Raw genomic sequence first — 10,111 nt, 5'->3', positions numbered from 1 at the left:
TCCGTCTTTGTTTTCCCCTCTGTCATTTAAGGCACAGAGGAGCCCAAAATATTCAATTATACACAGATTGAGATGCACAGATTAGAAGGTTCCAGTTTAAAGCCGCGCTGCCAAAAGTAGAGCCTGCTCGACAAACTTGTCTCTCCACAGAATTATTTTTAGCACCTCAAAGGGAGTGACAGTCAGATCTATTTGGACTTCATGCCTGTAATATTCTGTCAAGATCTGAGCAGTGATTTTGATCCTCTTATGGCACACAAGCCTACAGCATGGATACATGAATCCCAGTAAGCTAATATTGAACTAATACTTTTCAAATAAATGTCCAATTGCATTTTTGCTTCTGAGATTCAAGCATTTGGCCGCCGTGAGCGAGATACGTGATTCCAGGCACGGGCCGCATTAATAAAACATCAGGAAACCAGGTGAGGTCAGACTCGAGGTCAGACCGCTGACCTCCGGGTCACCCTGCTGAGTGTTTTGCTCTGCGTTTGCATGGCTCTGAGTTTGAGAGGCACACGCCTCCACAGATACACACTCTGTACAGTCCACATGTGAATCAGGTGTGTGTGGCTATGTTTGTATCAGAATTTTAGCCACACACACAAACACACACGCTCGGCCATGTGGAATGCTCTCCGCTGGCCTGCCCGCCTGGCCGTGGTGTCAGGTTGCAGTAGGTGTTCCAGGCTGTGACCCTGGCATATCTGTGTTTGTTTTATGTCACAGCCCCTCCCTCTGGGGAGATGACAGTCCAGCAGTGCCTGAGGGGATGAAACCTGAGACAGGCAGAGCTCGGTAGTAAACAACAACTCCTTTATGAGGTAGAGGCGGCTGCCTGCTGCATTCAAAGATCTGAGGGACAGACAAAGATTTTCTGGTTAGGGCAGTCCTTACCCAGAGTGCGGTCCCCAGCAGCTATGGGGGTCCTTCGGGGCGGTCTGGGTGGGGCCACAGCTAAGTAAGTTAATTTCACTGCTTGTTCAGAACACGGGAATTGCTGGTCTACCGCTGTCTCAATCAGTTTGGTTGTTTGTATTAGTCACACAAAAACCAGAATCAGAAAAAAACAGAAATGAGTGTTTTCGTCAATGGAGTCTGGTGGCTTTAAAGAGAGTGATGTAACGGCACTTCCTAGTTTATCAAAAAGGATCTTACAAGGTCCATCTGTGTAGGAATCCCTTCAATAATGCTGTCAGACACTTAGAACAACAATCTGATCTGTCAGTGGCTAAAACAAGCACTTTAAGTGGACCTACTGTGATCCGGTGCAGTTGCCTTTAAGGAGCACGTTACACATGTGCCAGCTGAAGCGATTTACTGGACAAATTCCAAAACTTTTCCTATCTACTACTCATTTAGACCCCAAAAATATTTTTAAAAATAGGGCGCAGATTTAAAAATACTGGAGTGCTCCTTTAAAAGATAGGACAATCTGCATTTGGCTTGAGCACACGTCAGATAACATTAGCGCAGTGATATTCTTTAAACAGACAAGAATATTCAGATATCTGACAGCCAACATTATCCTGCATGAATTCCACTGATGGCCTATAAACATGACAGGTAGCCAACTGAAAGTGGCTTAAACGTGGGCACGCTAGTCCGTCTGTCTCATGGTTTTCGTCCCAGCTGTTCTCTTGCTAATTCTGCCCTAATTCTAATTGATCACATATTTCTGTCCAAGAACCGCCAGAGAACGTTACTGAAACATAAAATGCTGCTCGTTAGTTCAACAGGTCATGCGGTGCAGCACGTCAAGCACCACTGACAGTTAAATATTACATTTACCTTTGTGGATATGCCACAATAACGATGTGGATCTGTTAAACTGTGCTCAATAGGAGATATTGGCAATTTTAAATATCAAATATAATAAAGTGTTTTTTTTGGTTTGTTTATCCAAGTGCAAATATTAAACTTCTTAAAGGTCCAGTGTGCAGGATTTAGTGGCGTCTGGCAGTGAGATCGCACGATTCAACCATCTGAATATCCCTGACATCACCCTCTTTCCACACGTCAGCCATCAGCCCTCTTTTCTCGTGCTAAATAATAAGTTTGATCCTCCAAACTTCTCACAACACAAAAAAAAGGTATTCTTCATCTTTTTTTCTGATTCATCTTCCAACTGGGGCATTTGTGCCACTAAAGTCAAGCTGGTAGCTCAACATAGCGACGCAAAAGGCCCCACTTGTCCTTTCTGGGCTACTGTAGCAACATGGCATGTAACATGGTGGACTTCATGGAAGAGGACCTGCTCATTCTAAGGTAATGACAACACAACAATTCTTAGTGTGACCTGATTCTACTGAAAACACAATCATGAATATCGATTTCTATTTCTGCCAATAGACACATCATACACACTGCACCTTTAATTTGGGTCAAATGTTTAAAATGAGACTGTGTGACGGTTGGTGCTCAGCCTCTGGGGGAAAATGATGATAGAGGATGATGCTAAACACTAAAATAAGGGCTGGAGTGACGGTCATTCAGTCAGGGAACTACACTACCTACGCCAGCTTTAACATCCGCCAACAGAAGCGCCTGGTCATACCAGACCAGGTGAGACCACATGGAATTAAACAAAGGTTTGTTTTATTGATTATGAATGAAACTTTTCATTTGAAAGAAGAACAATGTGTTTTTCATTTGATGATTTAAAATCTAACTTTTTAATTTCTTCTTTTATTTTGTGGACTCTTTTTTGTTTTAAATTACGTGTGATGAGGCCTGAAAAGTTTGAAATTCAACTCGAGGATGTTGTGACTGTAATTTTGTGAGTGGGTCCTGTGTTGTCAGCTGTCCACGCAGAGCAGACCGTGTTTTTATCTTTCTCCTCCTCCACTGAATAGAGTTTGGGCGCTCCACTCTTTTCTTTTGTTGTTCAGCCCATACAGTCCGGCCCCTTCCCCCTCGCTCCCTTTTTTTTTTCTCTCTCCACCCATCCTCCCATCTCTCACTCACTCTATTTCATCCATCCAGGGTGACGCCAGTCCCTCTCACCCCGCCCCGTTCAACTCAGTCCACTGCGTTCATTTCATTCCTGCTCCCATTCCGCGCATATTTCGCATCCTTGGAGAGACGCTGCGCATTTTACGCACTCAGCGCGTCCGACCCTTCATTAAACCAGAACCGAGAGGAGACTCTGGAGTTGGCGGAGCGCTTCCCGATGCTGTAGCGACTCCGATCCGCGGATAAGTGTGGGAATTAATCCTTAAAGAGGCGCATGAATCGAGGTAAGTTCCCAAGGAGGAGTCCCCCCCTCAGCCTGTAGCCTGCGCCTCTCAAAGCCCCCGGACGTTCCGCTTGTTTCTAAGACCCTGAAGTGGTCACTGAAGCTGAAATTAAAACAATTGTAGCGACATCGCGAGCGAGATCGGCGCACTGAACCCCCCCATAGGTGTTAAACAAGTCCAACAAGCTCGTTAGCGCTCCGCCGTGTGAGCCTCCAAGCGAAGGATGTCGCTTTCACTCCAGTTTTATCCCCCTCTCTCTCTCCCGACACCAAGACACAAACCCGCTTTTCTACCACTTCTTCCTCTGGTGTGCTGGAGCACACACTGTGGGATATGTCTCCATCGGAGTTGGCTTCACGGATTGACCTCCGTGTAACGCGAAAAGGGATGAAAACAGTGTCGCCGCGGCGCTGGGAGGCAGCTTAACAAAGCTGGGAGTGAATGGGGGACTTGTTGCATCGGCGGGGTTTTCTCTTCTCCTACACAGGCTGCAGGCAGGCCCCAGTCACAGGAACAGGCCACAGGCTGATAACATGCTCACAGTCAGTGTTTACCCAGTGGACAGAGCACATTATATGGGAACACGGCCATACAGGCTGCTCCTGGATTTCTTAATCCATCTCCAAGAAGAATTACTAATATTAAGGATTTAAAACTCAGCTCAATTGCAGTTTTTTAAATTTTTTTTTTTTTAAGGCTGACTCATCTTTCACTGTAAATGATTTGCTGTGAGGAGTGAGGGTCAGCTCATGCTCTCCTAGAATTTGATTTCATTTAGTCTTTTTGGTTTATTTCTAATAAGTCCAGACAGTTCAGCCTCCATTTCACGTCACACCAGCTCACATGTATGTCTGAAAGCGTCTCTGGTGATTTTCTAAGAGACCTTACAGCTTTTGAAATCCCTTTCAGAGTAGCACCAGCCCTTTATATCCCCATATGGGCTTATAGTTGTGTATTTCCTTTTCAATATTGATCAAAGGACTGCTCTTGAGCTTTACAGCAAGACATCTGTGGCAACGCAGGCCAAACCACAATGTAATTATTAGAGAAAATTACAGCCCATAGCATGAAACATAGTAGCTGAGATACTTCTCTCACAGAGGTCCATCTGTCAGAGGAGGGAGGGCTGTGTTTGATAAAAGGCTGCTATTTGTTAGAATGAATGTAGCTGATAGAAAATGATCAAATGCAAAGTGTTTTGTCGCTGACAAGCCGACAGAATTACAGTCGTAATGAGTTTATGACTCAGATACATTTATTGTTTCTATTATCAATTCAATCTGAACATTATTTTCTCAATTTATCGACATATTGTTTTTTTTTTCCTAGTTTTTTAATGGTCCAAAACTCAAACATGTTCATATATTCAGATTCACAATGATATTTTCGTTTTTGCTTGAAAAATGAATCAAACAATTAATCAGTGACCATTATAGCTGCTGTCTGTCATTCAACCAACAGATTCCAGCTCTACCACAGTTACAAAACGAGTGTGTGAGAGAGAGATGGTTTTAAACTTTCTCTAAAATACCAGGAAAGCAAAATAGGATTTATTCTCTAAAATGTATTTTCAGTATTAAGTGTGTATTTGGTGGGTAGATGGAGCTTTGCTCCATCGGGGGAAGCTGGCATCAGTGTAAAATATTGATAACCGTGACGTAGCGATGCTCCACACCAGCAACAGCAGCTACGAGGCTGTCGTTACTCTTGAAAATGTGAATTGGAAGAAATGACACACATTAGTTTTTAAATACGTAAACCTCCTTGAAAAAAGTGTTAGCTTTGATTTGGGAGCAAATGGCACTTTTTGTTCTCTCTGTTTGTTCCTTTTTTAAAGTGTTTCAAAATGATAAATCAGGCAGTTTGCAAAGTGTAACGGAGGAAAGAGATGCACTGTGTGTGTGTGTGTGTGTGTGTGTCATTGTCTTTGCTGTGTCTAGGCCTGTGAGTGTACAAAGCTTTGTCAGTCACCCTGGGCAAACAGCCTCTTGTCGCCCCTCTACTTTCCCCCCCCTCACCCCTGTGCCTCTCCCTCTCCAGTCCGTTGACATCTGTTTTGACTGCTCCGTGCACCTGTAGAGACTGAGGAAGTGTGTGTGCGTGTGTGAGTGTGTGTGCAAGAGAGAGGGAGAGAAGGAGGACAGAGGGAGGTGCAGAATGCAAATCCAGGCGTTTGTTCTGGGCCTAAGCAACGCAGACTGACTGACTAACGACCATTTGGTGTGTGTGTGTGTGTGTGTGTGTGTGTGTGTGTGTGTGTGTGTGTGTGTGTGTGTGTGTGTGTTTGCCTCTTGCTGTCCAGGCCAGGCAGGTCTATTGTTGGGGCAGCAACAGGCGTTGGTGGATGAGGACGCACCATATGGCCTCTGTGTGCTTTAGTCACAACCGCTGTGTACGTGCACACATGGCTGTGTGTGTTCATGCACTTCACCAATGCTGTAACAATATGGTGGAGTTGTGAGCGGCGGGCTGCGCGCTGCCTTCCTCCTCGTTGTCTCATCTGTTGTCTCATTTCTAGACAGGAGGACAAAATCCGGCACACAGATTTTTATGGAGTCGGGATTAGGAGGAGTAATCTTCTGGCATGAAATGATGTCTTGCGACCAGATGTAGTCCCACTTTCGTTTTTTACTCAGATAATTTAGTTCAGCAGATTCAGCTGAGGGCTTTGCATGGTGCTAATTGTCAGCTTGGGTGAATCAACAGGTGATTCAGGGAATCCTGGAAATGACGGGATGCTTCTGGCTGTGAAGGAGTCTGTGTTGTAGTTGTTGGAGTGATTGAGGTGTAAATTGGAGCCTTTTTTAAAAAAAAAAAAACATAATTTCATGTTAATTCAAGCTGAAATCACCTCCCCCAGCGTCTCTGCAGTCGGTTTCCTGTTTGTTTTTTTTTGGTTTTTTTTTTACACGTGGGACTTAAACAGCTCCTGCATGTTATTTAGTCTCAAATTTGCTGACAAATGTAGTAATTTCCTAAATGTTGTGTCCGCAGCAGGATGACTCAGGGTCAGAGTGTTTTTAAAGTGGGGGGGGGGCAAACTGGAGTGTCGGAGAAGGGGAGCCTGAGCTTGTGTGTAATGAAATTTAGGGAGCGGAGCCGGTTTATTAGAGCAACAATGCTGAGTGTGTGGGGGGCGAGTGGGCAGGTTGGGAGGGGGGCAGGGGGCAACGGGGGTAGGTGGGGAAAGGGGAGGGTGGATTTTGGGGGTGTGGGGGTGAGGTGGGGGGCAGGCTTTGTTTAGGGGATGGGGGAACAATAGGCATCCTCCTGGGTGGGGTGGGGTAGAGGGTGTGTGGGTGTGCAGGGGAGCAGGGGGGAGCTGGTTTCTGGCTGCAGGAGGCTGTGGAGCCTGTGCTGGCTTGTCTGACTGCCTGGGCTCCCCGTCTCTCCACCTCCTCGCCTGTCTCATGTTCACACCGACGCAAACTCACCTCAAAATGTATCTTTTTCTTTGTTTGCACCTCGACTTGGAACCACGCAACTCAGCAAACGATGCTACCAGCATGTTTTGCCCGTGATAAGAATGGTATCAGTGTGCAGGTGATTCTGCATTCATCATGATGTGTGTCAGTGAAGAGAAAACCGTGGCCCTAAAGGATTAAATCAATACTCACACAGCAGGGTCTACTTTATGCTGCTTTTATTCTCTGGATTATGCAGACGTTTCTGTTACACACAGAAAAAAAACCCCTCAGTACCACAAGAGAGGGACTGCAGTGATGGTGCCGCTAAATCAACAAAGCATCACAACAGACCAGGGGTGGAGCAAGTATTTACACCCTCTGCTTAAGTAAAAGTACTAATACCACCCTGCAAAATACTGTTACAAGTAAAAGTCCTGCACTGAAAGTGTAAAAGTAAAAGCATCTAAGTATGATCAGGAAAAAGTACTTCGAGTATTCAAAGTAAAAGTACATTAAAGTGTCCCCAGTGACTGCTGTACTGTATTTTATTCCTCAGTATTCATGTAAAACAGGATTTTACCGCCGCCGTTGCTTGAGTTGGGGCTCATTTTGAACTGTGTAGTATCAAACTCCAGCTAATTTTATAATGGATTTAAATGCTGATTATTTTCTCCATGAATCTATTGATTGTTTGGTTTGTACAAACGGTGGAAATAATCAGAAACGGTGTCATGGTGAGTCCAAACCTCAGATTGATTCAAGTGATTCAAATAATTAACAGGAAAAGCAGCAAACATTCGCATATGAGAAGCTGGAATCATGAAATGTTTCTACATGAAAGGTTACTTCAACCTTTATCCGAGTATTTGAAATTAATTTTCTGTTAATCGACTAATTAATGAAGTGGCTGGTGGTTTCAGCTGTACTTGAATAATCTGTTGGGTAATTTAATACGTAAGAAAACTCGTCATTTGTTTAGTGTGCAAATATGTTATTTTGTAAAGTAGCTAAAGCTGTCAGATAAATGTAGTGGAGTAAATACAGTATTTCAATCATCAATCAATCTTTATTTATACAGAGGTGTAGACCAAACTCTGTAACTAATAGAGAGGCCCAGTGATTCAGGAATTCAAAGTTGTACTTCAGTACAGTAGTTGAGTAAATGTACTCTGTAAAAGGAGTAAAAGGAGACTGAATAACGCGACATATGAAAATACAAACAACACTCGTTTTCCCAGAGCTCAACAAACACAGTCCTGTTCTGTCCCTCTGTCAGAGGACTGAAGCAGCACGAACCCTCCTGAGTTTGCGTTAGTGTTGGTTTGGATCGAGATCTTTTAATCAAATTAAAAGAGCAGCTTACGTCTCCACCCTAGTTTTATATCCACGCTCACCAAAAGTCGCTGCTCCCTGTTGCAAGAAGACAGCGACTGCTGTGAGCGCAGGAAATCCTCTAGGAAAAGAAAATAATGAGAAATATGGGAAGAAATTGCAAATGAAAATTGAATTACAGAACGGTTGCTGCTTTCCTCTTCATCGCTGTTGACTTTTTTTTTTATTGCTCTTTCACTTTCTTTAAATTCCACCAGTTTTTTTTTTTTAACATTCAAAAATGAGCCCCAGTCCCATTATTTATTTGTAAAACTGAAAAAAATGGAGCTCTGTCTTCTTTCTGTGGCCGTCAGAACCACAGAGCGAGCTGGAGGAAACGGAGCTCACCTGAGGAGGAGGAGGAGGAGGAGGAGGAGGAGGAGGAGATGATGTAGGGGTCTCTCTGTTGTTTTGCTCTTTCAGTGTGGATGGACCCACCCTCGGCATTTTCAGGTTGATCCACATTAACGCGGCCGTGATCTCACTTCTGCCAGGGCTTCGGCACCAAGCAGATAAATGGATGAGAGTGACGAACCCATGGGAAGTCTGAATCAGCCTTGTGTTTCCTGAGCTCAGCAGGAAGCGGACTGGAAGTCTAGATTTCAACTACTTCTTGCTTACTTTCCCGGCTGGAGGAATTGGCGCGATAAACACTCTGCAGAGCGGGACAACAGGTCACTCTGCTCTCTGATGCTCTCTCAGTGGAAAAATGGTTCCCTGCTGTTGTGCTCACGACCTCACTTTTTGTCTTCAGCAGGCCTGGCGGTGATTATTCCTCTCTGTTGTTTGTTCTGTAGTTCTCTGATAACGTTTGTGCACTCAGAGGGATGTGCGGTTCACGAGTGGCTCAATTACAAACTAGATATGTTTTCCATGAATGAAATTGTCCCCCCCAGAGCCTGGAACAATTTCCAGTATTTCTGCTGACACTGATTAACCTGTTTTGTTCTTTAGATGCTATTAGTTAGTGTGTATGACAGCAGAAAGCATTTAAATCTTCACACACCTTCCATTAGAGTCAGTCCTGAGGACTAAAAGGTGAATTGTTCAGAAGTAGTCAAACACTTGGTATTAATAGTTTAATACCAAGAGGAGGTTTTCCTGCTCCACCCTTATTTTGTCTACAGTAGCTAACGGTAGGTGTTGCTGTGTGAGCGCCAGTACTTTCACCATTTGTGTCCAACTGACTTGTAGATTCAGCGGCAAAAGTTCCAGAGTTTAGTTTTAAGTAAAGATCTGCAGTGCAAGCAGATCTTCTGCTTTCAGGTGGGTTTATCAGTGTGACAATTGACTTTCAGTGTTGTTCGTGTGCTGCTGGAAATTTCCAACACCCCCAACACACCGGCATGACAGCAGAACTCTTGTGACTTACTTTTTCACTGTTCTGGCCAATTCAGGAAGTCCTTTTAATGCGTTGTGGTCTGCATGGACATGTCGCAGGAGTATGAGCGAGTTATTTTCCTGTAGGGCCACAGATTAAGTAGTTTTGGCTATGATTCCTTTTTAAATATCCCTTTTTCCAAGTTGACAGGAATGACACGCAACAAAGATCCATGGGTGCCTTAAAGGCCAATGCAAGGGTCCTTAACCCTTTGGCCATCTGGTTGGCTTGTTGGCTTGTTTTTGTGACAATAGAACAGCCCTCATAAAGTTAATTAAGATTTGGGGGAAAAAAGGCAGCATCACTTATAACAAGCTTTAAACAAACCTTTTGCTTAATGCGATTTGTTCGGTCACGGTTCACAGAGCCACTTCCTGGTTCAGCCATGACCCACCTTACTTACTGTAGTCGTGAGCCACATGTATGGTGTGCTCGCTTTCGGTTTCACCTCAAAATAACGATTTTCAGATCACCTGACGAGCCTGTTTGCTTTGAATGACTTTAGAGAGCACAATGTTATCATGACCGACAGAGCGTCCTAGTCTGCTAGGTGTTTTTTAATCATTACACACATTGAGCTGAAAATCTTTGTTCAGTTCAATGTGTAAGTAAGACACGATAAACACACAGTCTTTTTGGGTGGAGCACCGGGTTTTTATTCATTTCATCACCCGCTGCCTGTTTATGCGCTCGCTCAGTATACGTTCACGGTG

Source organism: Pempheris klunzingeri, chromosome 5, assembly GCF_042242105.1.
Source record: "Pempheris klunzingeri isolate RE-2024b chromosome 5, fPemKlu1.hap1, whole genome shotgun sequence".
Lineage (NCBI taxonomy): Eukaryota > Metazoa > Chordata > Actinopteri > Acropomatiformes > Pempheridae > Pempheris > Pempheris klunzingeri.
This window is presented reverse-complemented; position numbering follows the sequence as displayed.